At 36.6% G+C, this 25,260-nt stretch overlaps 1 protein-coding gene across 14 annotated transcripts in view; it reads right to left on the bottom strand.

The window, feature by feature from the left end:
• Nucleotides 1-25,260, bottom strand: part of LOC137237505 (serine-rich adhesin for platelets) — a 242,022-nt gene that overhangs the window by 170,740 nt on the left and 46,022 nt on the right. The window contains exon 2 of one of the 14 annotated variants that reach the window (XM_067761189.1): nucleotides 5,095-5,173. The exons of 12 other annotated variants lie outside the window; for them this stretch is intronic. The gene's annotated coding sequence lies outside the window, so the exon portion shown is untranslated. Of the gene's footprint in view, nucleotides 1-5,094; nucleotides 5,174-11,326; nucleotides 11,474-25,260 lie in introns of those variants that run through there. One more of the 14 variants, XM_067761192.1, reaches the window with a different exon arrangement.

The raw sequence follows: 25,260 nt of genomic DNA, 5'->3' as shown, positions 1-25,260 counted from the left end.
TGTGCTCACTTTCAGTTGTGGATATATTTGATCCTTCCTCTTAGGCACTCACAATTGTTTATTGTTATTTTTTTGACAAAAATTTTTTTTTAGTCAAGTGTTAGTGTTTCCATTTTTATTGCCACTTAAGAATTGCTTAATGTGACATTTGCTTTGTTAGTGAATATGTCGGTAGGTATGTATGTATATGTGAATGTACATATAGAAATGTTATACCTTGTTTCTATGTAAGTGTGTACTATAAATATGCTAGTATCTCATTTTGTATACAAAAAAAATATTTGTATAGAGCATCTCTAACCCCACGAAAACTGTACCTTAGTTTAGCTTTAAGAGCACACATTGAATCGCGTTAAAAGCCGAAGGCTAGCAAGGTAATCAATAAAATATACTACACGAGATATACATATACACACATATGTATTTGAAATGTAGACCCTGTCAGCAATTTCCTGATAATCTGATCGTCTTTCGCCAAGATGTAACTAATTCGATACGTTTTGTAGTTAAATTCATTTTTCAAACAAAAAAATACTTTAAGGGAATTATTTCCTCGTGTTATTCGAGTTTATTATTATTATTATGAGGCCTGGAAGCACTGTGACCTTTGTGCAGATTATGATATTTCAGCCTAATTTTGTATTTGGAGGCTTTTGATGTATCTAAGTACATCTTCAAGGGTTTTACTCCATATCACATAGGGATTTAAAGTCACACCACCTAGATGGGAGAGTCTCTGCCTTGCCAGAGCGACGCATTTTCAGAGAATGTGAACGGGCATTTCATCCTCCAGCTCACAGAAACGACAAATTTGAGTATCGGATAGATTTAACTTACTTAGGTGATATCGCAGACCACAGTGTCGCGTATAGTACCCAGTGAGAGTTGTTAGGTTCTCCCTGCTTAGATTAATGAGTTTGGCTGATACTTGCTCGAAGTCTAAACAGTTTGGTCTGTCTTTGCCCTGGGCTGCCAATCCCGTAACGTCTGAATTGTTTTGTTTCACAGTTACTTATGGTTTTCCTAATCTGTGCTTTTGTGAGTCTACAAAAGGGGTTTTGGACCATAGAATGCTGCTATAGCACCCTGCTTTGCTAGGCAATCTGCATGTTCATTACCCAGTGCGTCCTGTCCACATTGGACACTTCAAAGTTCTGTGAGATTCTGAGCTACGTCACACGTGAATTTTGGTATTATTTTCATTTGCCCTTTCATGTTTCCTGGCCTCAACTCCGAAATATTTTCTTCTTTTCTATCAGAATAGGAAAGGAAAGTATTCCCACTAAAGCACTAAGTGCATCAGCAGGGAACGTTCTCATCGCACCCGTTATGCACATCCAAACTAGTCGATTCAGTTTGCTTTGTTTTGCTGTTGGCCGTTCTTTGCGTGGCCTTCTGCCACCAAATTAGGGAAGTATAGGTGACTATTGGCCTTACATCAGTATTAAGTCTCGAGTATACCATTTTTGGAGATATCCTCCCTGTTTTGCCTTAGAGTTGAGTACAGGCAAAGAAAAGCTCTTGTTGCTTTGTTTAGGATAGCATCAAAATGAGCATTCAACGTTAGGGTTCTATCCAGTGTGATCCCTAGGTATTTTACCACGATTGATAATTGTATTTTAGTTCCACACAGGGATGGTTCTAGGATGGATGCTTTCCTTCTCCTGGGGAAAGGCATTTTGACAGTTTTGTTAGCACTGATATACAGTCCTTTGGTATCGCACCACCTCCCTATGATGCGAAGAGCTTGTAACATGCGATCTGATAATGTTTCCTCGTGCATCCCTGTGATATGAATAAATATATCGTCTGCAATCCTTGTGTGTCAAATCTCTTGGTTTTCATTAACTGAAGGAGGTCATCTATGACCAGGGTCCACAGGAGGGGAGAGCAGACTTTCTTGTGTGCATCCTCTTGTGGTCGCATTTAATTCAGTTTTCCCTCCAAATTCCATATGGATTTTTCTACTATTTAACATGGACAGCACCCATCGAATTATCATAGGGCTTATGTACTTGTCAATAATAGCTTGCCCGATATCTTGATGTGTTGTGTTACCGAAAGCCCCTGATATGTCAATAAAAGCGCAGAGGGCTATATTGTTTGAATCTAGAGCATTTTCAATTTTTACCGGGAGGCTATGAATAGTTGTCTCCGTGCATTTCCCTGACTAGTAGGCGAACTGATTTCTATAGAGAGGGAGTATGTTTAGATTGACCTCCCTGATATGCTGATCTAAGATTTTCCCCAAACCCCTTTAGGAGAAACGAGCTCAGGCTTATTGGTCGATACGGCAAGGGCAGTTTCTCGGTATTCCCTGGCTTTGGTAAAAATATTACCTTAATCTCTGCCCACCTGTTTGGAATATAGCCGAGCAGTAGTGATACCTGATATAAAGTGGATAAGACTGGGGCTATATAATGTTGATATAATAATCGTTCAGCAGCGATTACTCGAATAATTGGCAACGAGCAATTATTCTAGTAGTCGCACAAATGTACGATTATTCGATTTTAGCTAATCGAATATAAATTAAACAATTCGAATGATTCGAATATAATATTAATCGAATATCACCTTCTGTAATTAGGTCTACCCTTGTGTGTTATAGCAAGGGATAAATCATATAGCCCCAGTTTTATCCACCAACATTATAATAATAGGCAAACTTTAAGCATAAAAAACTCAATATTTTTCATTTTGAACCATGCAGAAATGAAAAATATGCTTTGCATCTGCTTTGGCTGTGAATATGAAATTGCGTGATGATTGTAATGCTTTGGAGGCCCATATGAGCCACGTCGTGTTTCAGGGCACAGAAAATAGCAAAATAATAACTAAGAACGTTAAGGCAGAGCTGTAGGATATGTAGGGTATTGTCTTCCGTAGTTATTTCGGGATCATTTCGGTGACTCGTAGAAGCTTTTAGGGACTATTTCGTTGTCATTTTGGGATAGTTTTGGAGGCCTATCGGAATGTTTGTAGGGTTCGTCGGTATCATTTGGGGACTATTTCGTGGTTCATCCGGGGCATTTATAGTCAACTTGTGGTCTTTTTCTGATGATCTTGGGGACTATTTCGTGTTTCTACCTGAGATTACTTTGGGGTTAATTCGGAATGATTTTGGAGACTATTTCGAGGTCATTTCAGAATCATATTGGTACTATATCGGGATCATTGGGACTATTTCCTTCACCTTCCCTATTTCCTTACCTTCGTGAGGCCAATTTGTGATAATTTCCTGTTGATATTGAGAACTATTTCAAGATTCTCTCGATGTCATTTAGAAATCACTTTGATGTAATTTTGGAATGAGACAATTTCACTGCTCTTCCGGGGTCATTTCGGGATCAATTTTTGTTCATTGCATAATGGTTTTAGAGACCATTTCAGAGTTCTTTCAAGGTAATTTTTCAAATAATTCCGGGCTCTTCGCGGCTGCTGCTTTGTCAAACGGCTTTAAAATTTTACCCATACTACCTATTTCTTCCAACTTACAGGATTTAAAGCTTCTTTGATGACAAGATATGTGAGTTTACAACAACGCCGTTGGTGTAATACTGCATATATGAATGATGCAGTGAAGCGTCTGACTTATCTTGCCACTATTTTCGTTATTATTTAATGGCAGGTCTGAGCTATTGCTAAAACTATTTGGGTACTAATATTGAGGCGTAAATTTTTGGATTACTTGACTTCCAGAGGTGCTTCCTGTTAACCCAGCTTTGGCAAGATATTGGCAAAGTTATCTCTTGTTGCTTCAGAAATTGCTTCCCAGGGCTCTATCAACTTCTGTTGAAAGTATGAATGTTCTTCGCAAATTTTAAATTCCCAAAATATTATATCGAAATATATTATCTCTGGTGATAATTTCTTTAGAAATATCGTATGGAATTAGTGACTTGCGCAATAGAAAATGGTGGCAGGGCATATGAAAAACCGGCCCAATAAGGAATTTTTAAGTATTCTTAATAATTGACACGATTAAATTTTAATTCTCTTAAAAGTAAATCGATAACTTTTTGAAAGCATATCGATAACTTTTTCTATAAATTACCAATAACTTTTCTATAATAAATCGGTATTACTTTAATCAATATTTTTGACTGTAAATCGATAATATTTCGATAAATAATATAAATCTTTGCGATAGTAAATTGATAATAAATCGTTATCAAATCGATGACTCATTGGTAAGCAATCTATATTTTTGATTGTAACCCGATTCCTTTATACCGCATATAAAACAATAGCTTTTCGATAATAAATCAATAACGTTTCGATACGAAACCGATAACACGTCAATAAAAAATCTATAACATATCGATAAGTTTGCTGTTGTTGTTGTAGCGAGAAAGATACTCCCCGAAGGTTTTGGGGAGTTTAATTGATGTTGATGGCCATTTACCGGGTGTGGAGCCGGTACGTTCTAGATAACAAGCATCATTAAGGTACACGCCCGATCATCTCGAGAATGATTTTATAGAAAAAGCCACTTCGTGTCGCCAGAGCATCGGCTGCCGAAGAAACAGGACTCCACACGGGTAAGTGAAGTTGACAATTGTGTTGAAGAAGTTCTAAATTGCGCTGGTGGTCCCTTGAATCACAAAAGGAGCGGGGAACTCTTGCAAAATACCTTTGACGTAGATTTTCATCGAGATAGTTTAAAAATTGCCAGAATTTTTGCAGTCATGACAAAGACTGTTAAGTATAATCCCTAGAAGATAAAGGCTTTTAGACGTTGCTCACGGGCCAATGATAGTACAATACCTATTACGAAATACTCCGCTAGGGCGTGCACAGAGCGATGTATTTTAAAAATCGTACGAATGAAGGGAATTGTGTGATAAATTTTGAGGAGGATTGCCATTGCAATACAAATTCCACAAAGTTAGGAGCACAGAGATAATGCAACAATGTTACAGAAATATTTTCAGAAATATAGCGAAATGGCTGACATCAGTAGGATACATAGCACCGCCTACTTTTCAAAACTGTTATACAAACAAATAGCATATATATTCCTAATCAAAACTCGAAGTTATTTAAAGTCTATGTTATTCCCAATCACCAGATAAACTTACCATCAAGCACCCGCTATTCGCTTCAATTCGAAATATTTCACATTTTTCGCCTCATGCGAAACGTTTTTCCTTTTGGTTAATATAACATGCTGGGTCAATTGCGCGTTGGTTAAAAACAAAAAAAAACTTTACAATTTTGTACAGAAAAATTTTTCACTAACAACATAAGCGATTACAGGCCACAGACTACTCGGAAAGCACACTTTATTCCTACAGGGCATAAAAATAACATGACCACGAACCATTACAAATATGTATGCTGCTATTTTAGTTGATTCATTCATATACATATATGCGAAAGTGTACGCAGTTTTGTTGTTGTAACAGCTGCCTCATCACAAATGGCCTAGACACAACATCGCCTGCCTCTACTCAAATTACTCCCAAAGCGTAGCTTAACAATGCAAACAACAACACACAAGCTCTTGTACACTGATACATAAATGTAATTTATATCCCGTCCTCCTCACTTCCTCTCCTTATTATTCATCAGTGAAACTCCACTGATGCTAACTGCTGAGCTTTGCTACTTTGGTTGTTGGTGCCTTGAGCGGGTGCGTGTGCGTGTGCGTGTGCGTTTTGGTGTGAGTGGAGGAACCTCCTCGTTTAAGCTGTGATATTTTTTTTATGTTTACATATACATATGTGTGTATGAATGTGTTTGCATAATTTTTTTAAATAATTTTTACAAAGTAATTTCTTGTCCGCATGTTTGTAAACTTTTGGTTAACTTTTCCTTCGAAATTGGGATGCTTTTGCTTAGCAATTTAGATGACATGTTTCCATTGTTTTTTCTATTTTTTTTTTTTTTTTATTAACTAAAGTTGTTTTTATTTTATTCCGCTTCTTATTTATCCTCTGGGATTCGCGTCATGCCGCCATGTTACAGATTTTTAGCTCAGTGGTTTGATTTGAACACAGAATATCGCTTACTTATTATATAAATTCTTTCGTTTGACCGCCAGTGCGTATGAGTAACATTCTGCGAGCGTAGGGTGGTAGATCGGAGTCGTTATATTAACTGCTAATCTTTAAATTAAAATAAATAAAAACGTAATATTTCTTCTTAAGCAATAAAACTCTGATTCTTCAAGTTTTTTTTTTTTTTGTAGAGCGTTAAGCGATTGAACTCTTACACCTCAGAGGGTTAGGGGGATTAGAATATACTCGCGGCAGGTATGCCTGTCGTAAGAGAAAAGTAAAGTACTCAAATGATTCAAGGGGTTGAGCAGCGCAACCCTTTCAACGGGCTGCCAGTGGAATTTATAGCTTTTCCAACTCGATTTTTAACCTCACGTACACGTAGCGAATCCTGTTTCTTTAGCCCCCGAGGCTCTGTTGACCCCAAGTTCCATGGAACTAGAGGTGGGGAAGGGATGGCCTAGGAGTTTTAGTGTGGTCATATTAAATCGTTCCCGTTATTGCCGGGCTTGTACCTTAATGGTGCATTTTACCTCAACGTACGGGATCTATATGCGACAAAGAACCATCAACATCGATATCGCACCCCAAAAACTTCGCTACAACAACAACATTCAACTGCGCTATTCAAATTACCCTATCTTTTTTGCATATAAACAATTTTTATTCAAACAACAGAAATCATAGCGTCTACTCACTCTAGTTCATTCTAGTTTTACCTCAGAAAATTACAATTAATATTTGGAAAGTTATAATTCATATTCAGCAAATTCCAGCTAATATTCAGAGTTTTCATTTCATATTCAGGAACTTGCCCTTAATATGCACAAAATTACAATTAACATTCGGAAAATTCCATTCCACAAACTTTAAAAGAGATGCAACAAAACTTATGTAAAAATTCATAAAATTTTTTATAATCAGCTGAGCAGAGCTCACAGAGTATATTAATTTTGTTCGCATAACGGTAATCCGTAACGGCATAAACTAATCGAGATAGATATAGACTTCTATATTTCAAAATAAACTGGGCGAAAAAAGAAATTCATTTAGCCATGTCCGCCCGTCCGTCCGTCCGTTAACACGATAGCTTCAGTAAATTTTGAGGTATCTTAATTAAATTTGGTATGTAAGTTCCTGGGCACTCATCTCAGATCGCTGTTTAAAATGAATGAAATCGGACTATAACCACGCCTACTTTTACGATATCGAATATTTCGAAAAATCGAAAAAGTGCGATAATTCATTACCAAAGACGGATAAAGCGATGAAACTTTGTGGGTGAGTTGAACTTGACGCAGAATAGAAAATTAGTAAAATTTTGGACAATGGGCGTGGCTTCGCCCACTTTTAAAAGAAGGTAGTTTAAAAGTTTTGCAAGCTTTAATTTGGCAGTCATTGAAGATATCATCATGAAATTTGGCAGGAACGTTACTCCTATTAGTGTATGTGTGCTAAATAAAATCGAATGATGAACACGCCCACTTAAAAAAAATTTTTAAGTCAAATTTTATCCAAAAATTTGATATCTTTACAGTATATAAGTAAATTATGCCAACATTCAACTCCAGTAATGATATGGTGCAACAAAATACAAAAATAAAAGAAAATTTCAAAACGGGCGTGGCTCCGCCCTTTTTCATTTAATCTGTCTAGAATACTTTTAATGCCATAAGTCGAACAAAAATTTACCGATCCTTGTGAAATTTGGTAAGGGCATCGCTCCTATGCCGGTAACTGTTTTCTGTGAAAATGGGAGAAATCCTCTCGGCCTTTAACGCGATAACTTGAGCAAAAATCGATGTATCTTTATTAAACTTAGTTCAGTTGAGATAAGTAACTCACTTTATCTTGGTATCAAAAATGGGCGAAATCCGATCACACCAACTTTTTCGATATCGAAAATTTCGAAAAATGAAAACAAAAATCCCATAATTCTATACCAAATGTGAAAAAAGGGATGAAATATAACTTTGGAAAAAACTTTGTAAAATGGATTTGACACCTACCATATTAAGTAGAAAAAATGAAAAAGTTCTGCAGGGCAAAATCGAAATCCCTTGTAATCATGGCAGGAATACTGTTCGTGGTGTTACATATATAAATAAATTAGCGGTACCCGGCAGATGATGTTCTGGGTCACCCTGGTCCACATTTTTGTCGATATCTCGAAAAGGCGTCCACTTATAGAACTAAGGATGACTCTCTTTTAAAATACTCATTACCATCTTTCATTTGATACCCGTATCGTACAAACATATTCTAGAGTCACCCCTGGTCCACCTTTGTTGCGATTTCTCGAAAACGCGTGCATCTATAGAACTATGGCCCACTCCCTTTTAAAATACTCTTTTTTGCCTTCCATTTGATACCAATGTCATATAAACGCATTCCAGGATTACCCTTGGTTCATTTTCCTACATTGTGATTTTCCCTTATGTTGTCTCCAAAGCTCTTAGCTTAGTATGTAATGTTCGGTTACGCCCGAACTTAGCTTTCCTTACTTGTTTTTTCGATAAAAATGCAACGAGAATCAGCTTAGCTTTTCTTTGCACATTGAAATTTGGTAGTCTGAATATTTATTGCATACAATTGTAGGGAGAGCAGCTACTTTTCTACACCCTGTATTAAAGCAATACGCTCATATTTCGGTCCACCTTTCTGCACAGGTAATTTAATCTTTAATAACAACATGTTCACCAACTTTGGTGGATTTTGGAGATATCAAGTCTTACAAGATCGTCGGTATAGTCGGCAAGCACGCTTACTGCTATACGTCATTTTGGAGCACCCTGTATTGATGACTCAACAAGACGGATAATCTAAAAGCACTACGATGAATATTTTGAATCTTCAATTATTTTTTTTACTAATTAGTTCGACTCTTAAAAATTCAATTACTACAAAGAATGTCAATTAAATCGCTGAGTCACACACAACTTTTAGATTATTTAAAAATAAACTCAGCTACACAAAAATACGAAAAGAAAATTAACAAGTAAGGGTGTCTAAGTTCGGGTGTAATTGAACATTATATACTGAGCGTGAGTTTCAATTGTACAGTTCATTTCAAATAAATTACTTTTCTAATACTACAGAGGCATATTTTAAACACAAACTATTCCCAAAAAAGTAAGGGAGTATTAGTTCGGGTGTAACCGTAGTTGGATTAACGCTGCTGTTTATTTTACATATTTTTTTACACATTTGCATTTTAAGGAAACATACCTAAAACTTGAAGCTTTCGTTATGGTTCAATATTATGAACTTTGCTAACATAACGGTTGATCGTAACGGCATAAACGAATTGGGAAAATATAGACTTCCATTCATAAAAATGCTCAGGATGAGAAAAGGAATTGAATTAGCCATGTCCGTCCGTTCGTCTGTCTGTGATCAAGATAACTTGAGTAAATATTGAGATATATTATTGAAATTTGGTATATGGGTTCCTTGGCAATAAATTTTAAAATGAACGGAATCGAATGAGAGCTACGCCCACTTATAATGTTAAAATTGGATATATTCTAATATATAATATATATGATATAAGCCTAACATGTTTAATTAATTTTGTTGCAAAGGAGTTATTTTTTTTTTACGCTCAAGAAATGTTATGTAAAGTAATTAAAGTCTACGACCCTTTTAAACATATTTTGTTTAAAAGTGGGCATGGTCCTTAGCCGATACCGTTCACTACGAAATATTTCCTCCCATAAAGAGGGTATGCATTCCTAGGTTTATTACGATACGTTAATTCTTCTTCGAGTAATGGCTGCGAAAACATAGAGAATTGTTTAGTCAAAAAAGGGGCAGTGCCACGCCCGTTTTCAAAAATTTTAGTACTTTCTGACTTTTTTTATAATTCCATTTAGAAATTAAAATACCGTTGACATTAAGCTCTTTTTCGACAAGGTATAGTTTATTATATTAATCTACGACCCTTTTAAAAGTCTTTTATATATATGTGGGCGTGGTTCTTAAGCATTTTCCATTTCCATTTTCTCTTGAAATAGTTTCTGCTATGTGAAAAATATGTGTACCCAATCTTGTCACGATACGTAAATTTTTCTTCGAGTAATTGCTTCCGAAACATAGAAAATTGTTTAGTCGTAAAAGGGGCGATGCCTCGCCCATTTTCAAATATTTAAACTCTTCCCCATTTTTGTTATAATTCCACTTGGAAAAAGAAATACTATTGATATATAGCTCTTTTTTGCAAAGATATAGCTTATTTTATTCGTGCACAACCCTTTTAGAAAACTTGTATATAAAAGTGGGCGTGGTACTGGACCAATCGTTAATTTTTGTTCTAAACATTCCTTGTAGTAAAGACAACTTTTCTGGTGAATTTTGTTACGATAGGTTTAATGATTTTTGATTTATGATTAATAATATTTGTGAAATTGATTTTATCATAAGTGGGCGGTGCCACGCCCATATTAAATTTTTTTTCAAATTTTTATCAAGAGTCTCATATCAGTCCACATGTCCAATTTCAACATTGATGTATTATTTACTAAATAATCAGGTTTTTTGTGTTTTCCAAAATGTTATATATATAAAAAGTGGGCGTGGTTATCATCCGATTTCGCTCATTTTAAATAGCGATGAAAGATGACCGCCAAAGAACTCATATACCAAATTTCAATAATACATTTCAATATATACTCAAGCTATCGTGATCACAGACAGACGAACGGACGGACATGGCTAAATCAATTCCTTTTTTCATCCTGACAATTTTTATATACGAGCCGAACCCGTGCGCATCTTTCGCAACCAATCTAAAGTCTCTTATCAAATATCAACAGAAATTAGCTGTTCTATCAATTAATTAAAACTTACAGCTTCCGTTGCGATCTAACGTATGGGAGCAACTGACGGTAATGCTGTGCAAATATTCATAATAGTGCCATAGTAGAAATAGATTTCTTTGTGTGCTCACAATCGTTTATTTTTAACAAATTATTTTAACAAAATATAGCTAAACAAAAGCACTACGACTAATAAGGCCCAAAGCGCGCTAATAGCGTGAATCTCCATCTTTACAACCAAAACTTTATTTATAGATTTGGGTCCCAAATAAGTGCGAAAAAGGAGTCCGTACATAAAAACAGCAATAATATGTATGATGGAAGTCTATATTTTCGTTTATGCCGTTACGATCAATCGTTATGTTACCAAAATTAATATACCCTGTGTTTAAAGCACGCTGAGTATACAAAAATAGCACAGTTCATTAAAAACATACACTAATCTACAAATCTTAGTTGTCATAAATCCAATTGGCTCATCAATAAAACAAGTGATGGACTTACATTCATAAATTTTCAAAGATACCACAACTTTTTCACAACTCTTTTTGCTTTAGCTTTCAAGCCAGCGAAAATGTTGCCTTTTTCGCTAATTTTATTTGAAAGTTTTTTAAAAATGTTTTTCGTTAATAAACAAAAATTGTATAGAAAATCCTTGCATTGTCACTTGTACTTCATCGTTATATATTGCTGCTTGAGCACGTACGTTTGTATAGAAATTTATATGCACGTCACGTCGCCCACCACTGATAAATTCGACATCGTCAGCATAATAATTATTACCACTCGCAATGTTCCAAATATAAAGTTCCAAGCACCGGAAAATCAATCAATTTTGGGCGTAAATAATCAAGTTTGAAAAAATGCATGAAAAAATGCCTTATAAATAAAACAAAAATGTAGGGCGCGATAACCTCCGAAGAGATTTTAGGCCGAGCTTCTCTTCCAATTTGCGCCGTGCTCCTTTTAATATTTCCTAAAATTTGGCGGCACGGGACCGACTCGTTTTTAAACAGACTCCGGGGACGTGAACTCGTGATCTTCGGTGTGGTAGGTGGAGCACGCTACCATTACACGACGGCGGCCGCCTTATATGGTCTGAAAATCAATAAAATCGGTACTCACCATACCAAAAGGAGGTAAATATATCCTTTTGAATCTACAGAACGATATGTTTTCGTATCATTTCTCAAGACATAACTCGACTCAAGAACGAATTTTTCGAATTTAAAATGCATAAGCGGGGATATAAACTTTATGTATGGAATTTTTCAAAAAATGTTCGAAAAATAATAGCAAGCATGATTCGTCATAAGAATATCTCCTGTGGATAGTTTTTTATGAATATTTGCCGAGCTTTATTTGTAAAGATGAATAAACATTGGTTAGGAGACGTAAACGTTCGTTTTGCAACTCTTTCGAAATTAGTGTTGAAGCCGCTTCGTTTCTGGAGCTTTATTGGTTTCTTTTCAAACTCTTTTTACGCTCTCTTCGGGAGCCATATACGAACCTTTATCCCAGTCCCTTCCAGAATCCTATTGAAATCTTCAGAGTTCAAATTTGTGCTTGTGACTAAAAGAACAACTCAAGTTAGCGCATAGTATTTTTTATTCATGTAATAGTTTTGAAAAGAAGACTTAAAATCGCGACCTGAAGGTGTCCGAGGAATCTCACAGACATCACTCACTTCAGGCAATTTTTAACAATCTTCATAGCAGCATTCCCGAGGTATCCATTTTCCCGAAAACCCTTCTAAAAACTCTGAAAATTAGTGGTCCTAGTGGGTCTGGAACCCAGGTCTTCGACAAGAAAAGCAAACTACACACAGCACAATGCTTCCCATTTTCGCGAATTTTATTTCAATCCACTTTTTTTGGCTCGAAAATAATGCCACTTGGTATTATGTCATGGCATCCGCCTTCAATATGCGCCGGCACCCTTACGAACCAGGCGATAAATTTTCCGGAGTGCTTTTCTCCCCAACACTCCAAAATCCGTCTCAACTTCTCTCGACACCGTCGAGCATGACACTTATAGAGCATGACTTTTCTTCTTCAAGAGAGGGCTTTACTTTCCTATTGATACTCAGTCCAAAGTAGCCCTTATAGGCAAAAGTTGTTATGCGTTTGATTTTGAAGTTGAGGGAGAATAATGCTCTTAAAGCTGGTTCCCATTTCGGTACTCTGAAGGAATTCGCCTGTGTCCGTAAGAGGACTCTGAAGGAAATCGTCTATGTCCTTAAGAGTCCCGAACTTATGTTCATCAAGAGTGCCGTGGCTGCCTACGTGCATATGCGCCATTTCTTTTTTGGAGGACAAAACTTAACTGGTCGTGTCCTAATTTAACACAAAACTCACTTTTTGAGCAGCTTTATATAATTTTTGGAAGGCAGAACTTAAGGCCAATACTATCAATAAAGTTATACCCCTCTCCATATCAGCATACACCGCTCTTCCTCTAAGTTTACGCCTAAACAAAACCCCCGTCGTTCCTTGATATTAGTGCTTCCACCCCCAAAATACCTACGAGGTGAGGTCACCCGAATAGATTAGTTGGTTGTGTGGTATTGAACCGTCGGTTATTTTGAGAAATTCGTCCGTCAATGCACCGATTATAGGACTTCAGCCCATCAATCAAGATCCACCGATACTATCTCTACTGCTTCGGTAACTAATTTTTTATTCCTCGAACGCACGGGTCTGTGGAACTAGGGCGCCTCGACTCTTCTTTGTTAGAGTGTCTTCGCACAAAAGACATCATCGGAGACCATTCTCTTTAGGGATTAAACGCACGATTTTTGCAGTGATGCAAAAGCATACCCACATTAATGTGTATATATGCACATCTGCATACATATTGGTACACACCCACACAATGTCAATAAGAGAAATCATGATGATGAAAGTTTTTCTGAAGGGCACACAACACAATTCATTTGAACAATTCGCGTTTACTTTTGTAGCAATTTTTATCGCTAATTTGTGTAACAAACCCAAGAGATGCGGCGTAGTTAAGTGAAATTGCTGGAATTCGCGTCCTATTCCCCCCCCCCCCCCCCCCCAAACCACTTCTAATGTGCCACACGCTGTATTTGAACTTTAGTCAACTATAAATAATTGAAGCCAAAATGAAAGCTCTGCTAAGTGACCCAATTTTCTCTAAAATATTCATATGAATTGCATTGAGTGCAACAGTCAACCAATAAATGAACGAATTTGGCTAAATATGATGGATTCTCGAAACATAGCAAATTTTGTATGAATTTCAGTTCGTTGGTTTTTTGTTGCTAGCATGAACATATGGAAATTCTGACTAAGTGCATATTTTAGCTAAATGTGAAACACTTGAATTTTGTTTTTTCTTTTTTTTAGTCGAACTTTTGGGGGGTTTTTACATTAGCAGGAATGTAACTACATGGATTTGTAAAAATCCCGCTACGATATTCGATCAGGGCTGCATTGCATCGAAAACTCAAGAAAAATTTTTTCGTTATGTTAGAAATTTATGATTCAACTAATTTGAACAAATATTTACAAATATTTTAATCGATTAAACTACAGCAAGCTCTAAATAACCTCATGCATGGTACTTTTTTTTTTTTTTTTTTTTTTAATGGACGTTGTGGCAGCGCGCTGCCCTCAAGTGGCCCAATGAAACCAGGCTAATCCTGTTCACGCGATCGATTTATATATATATATAATAACTTTTCTTTTTTTTTTTTTTTTTTTATTTTGCCGAGTCTTTGATGGGCAGCGGTTTGTCAAGCGTCACGATCTGAGACTGCTCAGCTACAGAAGAAATTTCATCAGCCAAGCGTAATACTTAAAGAGAACAGAAGCAAACGTATTATACATTAATTTAGAGAGGTGAGAACAATCTTTTTTATAGAAAAAAGGGAGTCCGAGCTATCAAATGTGTTTGAGTGAGAGTTATAATCTTGGCATAAACGCCGAATAATAATTTGCAGCAATACTCAGCTTAGCATGATATAGGTATCTAGTAGGGATTTAGGTCAACCCACAATAATTTGCAATGTAGAAGTTTCAGTTACTTTTGTACACAATTGGAGGGACTTGTGAGTTGGTTAGACTTGTCAGTGGTCCTTTGCCGGACACAGATCAGGTACGTTCACGTAACAAGCACCATTAAGGCATCAGCCCGACCATCTCGGGAACGATTTTATGACCACATGAAACCCTAATGACCATACCACCCTCCCACCCCCTAGATCCATGAGAAACTTGGGGTCGCCAGACCCTCGGCTGTTAAAGTAACAGGAATTGCCACGGGCAGGTGAGGTTGACAATTGGGTTGGAGAAGCAATATCTTGCATTGGCAACCCCTTGAAAAGGGTGGCGCTACACAACCCTTTGAATCAAGCCAAGCGGGGTCGCTCTCGGCAGTAATTTGGCAAACACTCCGAGTGCACATATTTCTGCCATCAAAATCTTGTCAGTGAAAACTCATCTGCCTTGCAGATGCTGTTCGAAGTCCGCGTAAATATGAAGGTCCAGTCCCGCCAACTTGTAGGAAAAAATTTAATGAAGGAGGATGCAAAATGAGAAGTGAAGCTCAGCCGAAATCTCTTCAGAGGTTTATCACCCCTTGTATTTATTTTTTTTTTTACTGCTCGCCCAGGAGTTGGAGTTAAATCGTCACAGAGGTAACTTTACCAGAAACAAATAATTCCGTGCTATTTGGTTCCTTATAAAATTGTTATCGGCGTTGTATAGATGTGTCGTCGGCTTTATATCTCATAACATACCGATGAGATAACACAAATGGATAACACGCCGTTATCATTGGCAACGCTCTGATAAGAAATCGATAACTTTTCGATAGCAAATCGAAAGTTTTTCAAATGAAAATCGATAACTTTTTGATAACTAATCGATTAGTTTTCGAGAAAAAATCGATTATATTTGCATATCGAATCGACAATTTGTCGACAACAAATTAGTAGCTTCTTGATAACAAATCGATTAATATTCGACAACAAATCAATAATATTTTGAAGGCATATCCACAACTGTTCGATGTCTAAACGATACGATAACAAATCTATAACTCTTCGATATCAAATGGATAACTATTTGATAGCAAATCGATAAATTTTTGATAACAAGTCAAATAATTTTAGTTATCAAATCAATAACTTTTCGAAAACAAATCCATAACATTTCGATAACTAAACGACTACAAATTTATAATACTTCGATAAAGAATCGAAAGCGGTAGCTTGTCGAAAGGAAATTGATAACTAGACCAAACCCGTCGATAACAAACTGATAACTCATTAATAAAGGCTTCGATTTTGATTTCTAATCTTCCCTTTTCTCTTCCTTTATTTCCTCTTTTCTTTTAATTTCCTTTTCCTAAGTTTCTTCTCGTTCCCGTCCTCTTTCTTAACTTAATTTCCATTAACCGATTTGCTGTCTGATTTTTCTCATATCAGCAATGCCAGGTACAGTTTTCCAACATTACCCTACAGAGTAGTGACTTCACTTACACCTACATTTAAGCTCATATTCAGGATTTCCGTATACCTTGACCTTAGATGTTGGCACTATGCTGATCCGGAAGCAAACTTATCCGAGAAGCTGCCAGATCACTGTAGTGTTTTCGGGCGGAGCTGTAATCAAAGCAGTAGAAACACTGGAAGAAGATAGCTTAAACTTCAGCCGCGCAAACTCTTATATTGACAGCCAAGCAGCAATTAAGGCAATATTCTCAATTTCGAATGACACAGCATCTACAAGTGTGTTAAAGTGTTAGTAATCCTAGGAAAGAATAGGTATAGGGAAAAGCATAACTTTATATTGTGTACCAGGACATATGGGAATATATGGGAATGAAAGACGTGGACCCAACCGCGGGGCTGTAAAGTGACGAAGATCATGGATTGATCTTACAACGTTAGACTAAGAAAAATACTTCATTCTTTAGTAAGAGTGGACTGTAGATTCATGGCGGGTATTCTGACGAGACACAGCCTTCTGGCGTCACATGCCCTTAAATTAAGCTTGGTCAGTGATAGCAAATGTAGCCCTGCGATTGCCTGGCTAAGACTACAGCTATTAGAAGAGATGTCAGATCTAGAAGCAGTAAGTGGCATAGGTCCATAAAGCTTCCAGTATTTGACAAGAGGACAGAGTTATTGTATAACATAGTTCCTGGTTTTTGATAGAGTTTTTTAAGTTTGGTCTTTAAAAAAACTTCTTAATTCAGTCTATGTGAGGTATTCACGGACTGGCCAGTTCAATCTATCCTTCCCTCACATTAGTTTAAATTTTTAACAGTACATATCTGGTTACTTTTTCAGATCCGGGTACTTGCAGAGTGTAAACATTGTTTCTCTCCGATAGTAGGTCCTAAAATGAAAAAAATGTATTACTAGGATGCCTGAAGGTTTGCAGCATTGCTCTAAGTCTTTAAAATAATACAATCAATGCGAGCTTTGCCTAATACTCTATTCTAATTCTATACATTCGAAAAAGATTTTCTCCTCCAGAAAGAAGTATAATAAAGACAAACATAACAAGCAAAAAATTAGAAACCGGTAAACAATTTTCAGAATAAAATATAAAAATGTTGCATAAGTACGATTAAAAATATTTATTAGTATTGTCATTATTATTAATATTATTATAACTAATGAATTCCAATAATTTCATATCAAAATTATTTCTATAATTTAATTTGTATTATTAAATATTGAGTTTTAAGATTTCCTCTACTTAATCATTCTTTACATTGTCAACAAATCTTTCAAACACACAAAATTTAATGAACTAAATGCATGAGCATATACACATATATACATATATATGTATGTATGTATGTGTATATGTAAATCCAGCAATTTAGCACTAAAATAGTACGTCGAGTATAAAAATAGGTGAAGGTCGACGCAGCCATAACCAAACAACAGCAGCCACCCGCTTAACAGCAAAGTCTTTCGTCAACGACCAACGCCATCAGCAAATTAACATCAGCATCAACAACAACAAGAACAACAAAAGCAATAAATAAACGACCACACTGGTAGAAAAGCACAAAACAACAAATTTGTTTGCAATCACAAGAATCAGGAATAAATAACAAAACATCGACAACAACAAATGTTCTGATTTATTTAGTTATGCAACGAGAAAACCATGAAATCAAAATAATCACAAACTATAAATAAGTAGATATGCATAATTGTTGAGTATCGGTAAGCAACAGCGCAGCACAGGACAGCTTAGCCGCTTTGAACCTCAGTCAAGTAGGCCTTCTCTTAATCCAGGGACAAGTACTTAGGTAAGTTTAATAAAAGCAAATAGATAAATATTTACATACTTATACACAAATATATATTAGAGCGGGTCAAATTGTATGGATGGATTTTTTTTTATCAAGAGTATAGCAAAAACGTAATCTACAGATGATTCTAAGAAAAATTGCTGAAGACATTATAGCTCTAGTTGTTGTTAACATCTGTTTCCAAACGTGTTATAGAAAACAAGTAAGGAAGGCTAAGTTCGGGTGTAACCGAACATTACATACTCAGCTAAGAGTTTTGGAGACAAAATAAGGGATAATCACCATTTAGGAAAATGAACCCTGGAATGTGTTTGTATGACATGGTTATCAAATGGAAGGTATTAAAGATTACTTTAAGAGGGAGTGGGCCAAGGTTCTATAGGTGGACGCCTTTTCGGGATATCGCCATAAAGGTGGACCAGGGGTGACTCTAGAATGTGTTTGTACGATATGGGTATCAAATGAAAGGTGTTAATGAATATTTTAAAAGGAAGTGGGCCATATTTCTTTAGGTGGACGCCATTTCGGGATATCGTCATAAAGGTGGACCAGGGGTGACTCTAGAATGTGTTTGTACGATATGGGTATCAAATGAAATATGGTAATGAGTATTTTAAAAGGGAGTGATCCTTAGTTCTATAGGTGGACGCCTATTCGAGATATCGCCATAAAGGTGAACCAGGGACTCTAGAATGTGTTTGTACCTTATGGGTATCAAAGTAAAGGTGTTAATGAGGGTTTTAAAAGGGAGTGGCCCTTAGTTGTATATGTGAAGGCGTTTTCGTAATATCGACCAAAATGTGGACCAGGGTGACCCAGAACATCGTCTGTTGGGCACCGTTAATTTATTTATATATGTAATACCACGAACAGTATTCCTGTCAAGATTTCAAGGCCTTTTGATTTCGCCATAACTTTTACATGTTTTTCTACTTAATATGGTAGGCGTCACACCCATTTTACAAAGTTTTTTCTAAAGTTATATTTTGCGTCAATAAACCAATCCAATTACTATGTTTCATTTCTTTTTTCATATTTGGTACATAATTATGGCATTTCTTTCATTCTTCGTAATTTTCGATATCGAAAAAGTGGGCGTGGTCATAGTCGGATTTTGCCAATTTTTTATACCAAGCTAAAGTGAGTTCAGATATATCAAGATATATCAATTTTTGCCCAAGAACGGCCAAGCGGAAGGACAGGCGGTTGACTGTGTACAAAACCTGGGCGTGGCTTCAACCGATTTCGCCCATTTTCACAGAAAACAGTTATCGTCATAAAATCTATGCCCCTACCAAATTTCACAAGGATTGGTGAATTTTTGTTCGACTTATGGCATTAAAAGTATTCTATACGAATTAAATGACAAGGGGCGGAGCCACGCCCATTTTGAAATTTTCTTTTATTTTTGTATTTTGTTGCACCATATCATTACTGGAGTTGAATGTTTGCATAATTTACTTATATACTGTAAAGATATCAAATTTTTTGATAAAATTTGACTTAAAAAAAAAATGTTTTTTAAAGTGGGCGTGTTCGTCATCCGATTTTGCTAATTTTTCTTCAGCACATAAATAGTAATAGGAGTAACGTTTCTGCCAAATTTCATCATAATATCTTCAACGACTGCCAAATTACAGCTTGCAAAACTTTTTAAATTACCTTATTTTAAAAGTGGGCGGTGCCACGCCCATTGTCCAAAATTTTACTAATTTTCTATTCTGCGTCACAACTTCAACCCACCTACCAAGTTTCATCGCTTTATCCGTCTTTGGTAATAAATTATCGCACTTTTTCTGTTTTTCGAAATTTTCGATATCGAAAAAGTGGGCGTGGTTGCAGTCCAATTTCGTTCATTTTAAATAGCGATCTGAGATGAGCGCCCAGGAACCTACGTACCAAATTTCATCAAGATACCTCAAAATTTACTAAAGTTATCGTGTTTACGGACGGACGGACGGACATGGCTAGATAAATTTCTTTTTTCGCCCAGATCATTTTGATATATAGAAGTCTATATTTATCTCGATTAGTTTATGCCGTTACGGATTGCCGTTATGCGAACAAAGTTAATATACTCTGTGAGCTCTGCTCAGCTGAGTATAAAAAGGCGTGAAGGTGTTATGGCTGTTAAAGCAGAAAGTCGTTAAAAACAACCACGAATGGAGAGCAAAAACGATTTTTTAAAATAATAACATAACATTACTTTTATTTTTCAAAATACGCTAAATTGGTCAATTCTAAGTAAAAAATAATTTTTAAATAAATTACATTAAAATTATACAAATTTTGTTTTTTCGCTTATTACTTGATATCGGTTTTTTTGAAAATTTTTTTCTACTAAAACGAATTCGAAAAAAGAAAAACTGTCTCAATGAAAGTTGTTGGAAATATTCTGAACTTATTTTAGCTGTAAATAGAAAAATGTTCTATAAGAAATTTGTTAAAAATGATAATATAGTAGTGAAAAGTTCATTTTAGGCTAATTTCTCATAATTTTAGCCTGATATCTCTACTAAAATTCAAAAACACTAGAGATATTAATGCAGATTCTGAAATGAATGTAAAATACCTTTAAAATAAGCCCAATATGATATTTTTCCTATAATTCTATCAGAAGCTATGAAGATTTTTTAGCCAAACCCTACATTCATATAGCAAAATATCTATTTTTCAAAAATCGGGACCTCGAAATTGGATTTACCGCTATGGTGTCTTCAACGATTTTTCTTAGAATCATCTTTTGATTACATTTTTGCTATACTCCTGATGGAAGAAAAATTTGACCCGTTCTAATATACACATATATATTTCTGCCTACTTCTGTAAATAGTTTTACACAAACCAACAACAATGCCAAATGTATATATGACCATTACAAACGCAGACGCAGTTGCAGCTGCACTTGTCGTATTCATTAAATCACAAATGCACTCACCTTTAAGCTCGACCACCACTCACCCGTTCGTACATCGACTGTCATTAACAGTAGAGTTCACAAAACCTATCTCCAAACTCACAAAACTTACCCCATTGGCGATTGCTCGATTTCAAGCACGACAAAACCATTCAGTTTATACGAAATGCTGCAACCATGAATAACAATCCTATACCTAACCGAGCTCAAGTAACGAATAAATCGCCATAGAAAGTTTCAACGAATATTTGTTAGTATTGATGTCGTTCGTTCTCTATTCAAATACGAATGGGTAGGAATTTCTCGCATTGCACTCGTGTCTAACATTCCTTATTTCAGTATTTTTCTCACGTATTTTACTCAGATGTTTGCTTCGTTTCTTTCACGCCAAAATAGATATGGATGAATACATACTTGCATATAAACTAAAACTGTATGAATAACCTCTAGTTCTGAACTGGTATGGTTGTAAGGCATTCCGAGACTTTTTTGTTCTTTTCAGAACTATACCTGTTCAGTGGATTTTGATTTGCAAATAAACTTGGGTAATTTTCTCGATATCCTCGTCTAACTCATAAATTTTAAAAGAATCTCTGATACGAGCGAAGGTGTCTACTCCGCCTCAATACTTATCCGTCTTAATCTCCTTTGGGTATAAACTGATTCCAGATATCCTAGCTACAGTCATGTGATCGTACTATGTAAAGTGGATAGGGGGAACTTATTCCAAAGTACCATAATCTCATCAGTGAAGGTCTCACCAAAATATCAAATGGTCACACTATAGTTAAGAGACCTCGCATACACTCGAGAAGATTTATTATAGGTACTGGGGCTACGAAAATAAGGCTCAGAAGTGCATGGCGACTATCGACAGATCAGAACTATGCAGGTGGTTAGGAGGGTCGCGAACTGCTCGAACGTACTTAAATGCGCTTTATGTGCAGGACCATATTTTGCAGGCAGTCTTACATAAACACAACAAGAGGCAAGCAATCAGGTTAGACCAAATCATCGGCGACCTTATTTAAAACACAGACGCGCCAAATGTTTACCAATATTGAGCATCCACGTCGATGGCACTACGCTACCGACTGTCATACACCCAAAAATCTTGGGTGTGACGTTCGATCAGGATCTAGATTTTGGAGTGCATACAACCTCAATTGTACCGAAAATCCAGAGTCGTAATAAAATCCTCAAATCCCTTGCTGGCAGTACTTGGGGAAAAGACAAAGAAACGCTCATTACCACATACAAAGCAATTGGCCAGCCGATTGCATGCTACACGTACCCCATATGGTCGCCAAGCCTAAATACTACTCACTGGAAGAAATTTACATACATTATGAGACGAGAATTCTCCCCATCAGGGAGAGAAATTAAATGCTAGCCACACAGTTCCTGTTGAATACATAGAAACCTGGGCATCCCAACAGACATTTAATTGATGAGCCAACACCGCCTAGGGGCTGAAGGAGTCATCTCCTAAGCATTTTCCCCAAGTACTGCCAGCAAGGGATTTGAGGATTTTATTGCGGCTCTGGATTTTCGGTACAGTTGCGGTTGCATGCTCTTCAAAATGTAGATACTGATCGAACGTCACACCCAAAATTTTTGGGTATAAGACAGTCGGTAGCGTAATACCGTCGACGGGGATGTCCAATATGGTCGATATTTGGGACACCCATGTTGTAAATAAGGTCGCCGATTATTTAGTCGGTGATAATGTCAGGGTTCGCGAGGTTAAGAAACAGAAGAGATCAGGGAGGTATCCGTTTATTTTGTTGCATATCACATCGATCAGTGGGCCTGGGCCTATGGTCATTATTGTGCAGTCATCGGCGTATGAAACGATATTGACTCCTTCTGATGGCGAGAGGAGCTTTCATATGTAGAAGTTAAACAAAAGTGGGGATAGGACACCACCCTGTGGCACCCCTTGTTTAATTCTTCTTGGTTTGGATGTTGCGTTCCTAAATTGCACCGATGCCTGCCGAGCACCCAGATAATTTGCGGTCCACCTTTAAAGAATTGGGGGAACGGTAAACCCTTTGAGGTCTTGCAGTAACGTGCCATGGTTGACCATATCAAAAGCTTTTGATAGGTCTAGCGCAACGAGTACTGTTCTATGGTGTGGGTGTGGTGTGCGATAAGAGAGATATCGGGCGATATGACTCTGCTATGTTAACTGGTTTCCCAGGCTTTAGTAGCGGGACCACCTTGGCCATTTTCCAATATTCGGTATTGAAAAAGTGGAAAGAGACAGGTTGAAAACATGCGCTAAATATTTGAAACCCTCTTTCCCTAGGCTTTTAGGCATCGGCATGGCTATGCCGTCTGAGCCCACTGCTTTAAATGGTTTAGCATGACCGATGGCATCCACAACCTCTTTGGCGGTGATGGTAATTGGGGACGCGCTGAATTTATGTTTGTATGTCTTATAGACATACATATATACATACTACTATGCCATATAATTGTGATTGGCATAATTTATAGAAAATATATTCACACGCAAAAACTTTACATCATATATGCATGTAACAATATTTGTTTGTGTAAAATACATATTTACACACATTTAGAAGTAATTGAAAACTGATGATTTATAACGAAAATCTGAGAAGAACAACATAACAACAAATACACATATGCATTCATACAACCAAACAAAAACAAAAAAAAAAAACAAAACAAAGGACCCATAAAAGCCGAACATTCAAAATAACCAAACAACAATTGGTGACTATTTATTGTATTTATGCATTGTTGTTGTTGTTGTTTATTATTAAACTTAAGACTGTTGTTCTACGCATTGATTATTCTTACAACCATTGGATGTACATACATTATGTACTTAGAGACAGAAGCTATTCATATATAAGAAGAAGATAGTAAAGTTAAACTTTTACACATATTTACACACATACAAACGGAACTGTTGTTAATACGCAGTGGAATGTTTGTTAGTAAATCCTAAAGTCATAGCAGAACATTTTGCTTATACAGTATATGGATATAATAATATCAACATTAGACTGTGCAGTGAATAGTTGTTGAAAAAAGATGAAAGTTTGTTATTGGTTTGACAGGGCGTATGATACACATTAACGGCGTTTTCTTTTCAGAAAATTATGTCGCCCTGTTAGATCTGCTTGACTACTGCGTGAGTTGGTGTATTCATTTCACAAAATATTTTCCACTGAATGAGAAAAGCTGTATCTTTACCTTTTTCAAATCGAACCATTTTGCTTAGTGCCAGGTTACATAGTTCAAAAGTTAGAACTTAAGAGTGTGACATGAGGTAACATTTCTTTCTGACAAGAAAATGGCAAAATTTTGTGAATACAAGATTTTATAAGTTCCTACAGAAATAGTTATACAGTGTTACAAGAAAGGCAATAGTGAAAATACCTGGGAAGTCACATCATTCAGATCAGTCAGATCTAAGAATGATTGCATACAAGATTTTCCCCGGATACCAATTAGGTTAGGTTATGTTGAACTTGCCGGTCCATGAGGACCTCACATTGCATGAGTGTGTCCGCAGTGTTACCAGAAGTTTGTTTTAACGACCAAACTGAAAAACCCTATCAAAAACCAGGACCTATGTTATAAAATAACTCCGTCATTTTGGCAAATAATAGAAGCTTCCTAGGACTTAAGCCACTTGCTGCTTCTAGATCTGACAGCTGTATCACTCCTAATAACTGGAGCCTGGCAAGCGCAGGGCACGAGCACAGAACGTGCTCAATCGTTTCCTCCTGCAACCCGCACTTCCTACATCTGTTATCACTCGCCAATGGCATGAGTCTACAATCCGCCCTTTTTAATGATAGAAGTAACTTGTTAGTCAAAGGTTGTAAGATGTGCACATAATCTTCCACACTTTGCAGCCACGCACTTGAGTCCACAGCTTTCCCACTTGGTTGATCATGTGCACCTCTCGCCTTCGCTTAATCTCGCCCAGTCTAATTGGGACGTCTACGGAGCAAGCTTAAAGTGATGCGCCCTTTTTAGCACCACCCGTACACCCCTTAAATCGTGATAAGCTGTTTGTCTCTCTCCAAATTATCCGCCACTGCGCTCACGCAATGGATTTTTCCGCTGCTTTCAAAGTCTGGAGGTCCGATTCTCCCACCCCTGCATCAATGATCTATTTGTCTACTTCCAACATCTCTGCCACAACTAATCCGTTCTAAAATGAACACAT

Source organism: Eurosta solidaginis, chromosome 1 (assembly GCF_040869045.1).
Source record: "Eurosta solidaginis isolate ZX-2024a chromosome 1, ASM4086904v1, whole genome shotgun sequence".
Taxonomy (NCBI): Eukaryota; Metazoa; Arthropoda; class Insecta; order Diptera; family Tephritidae; genus Eurosta; species Eurosta solidaginis.
This window is presented reverse-complemented; position numbering and strand designations above follow the sequence as displayed.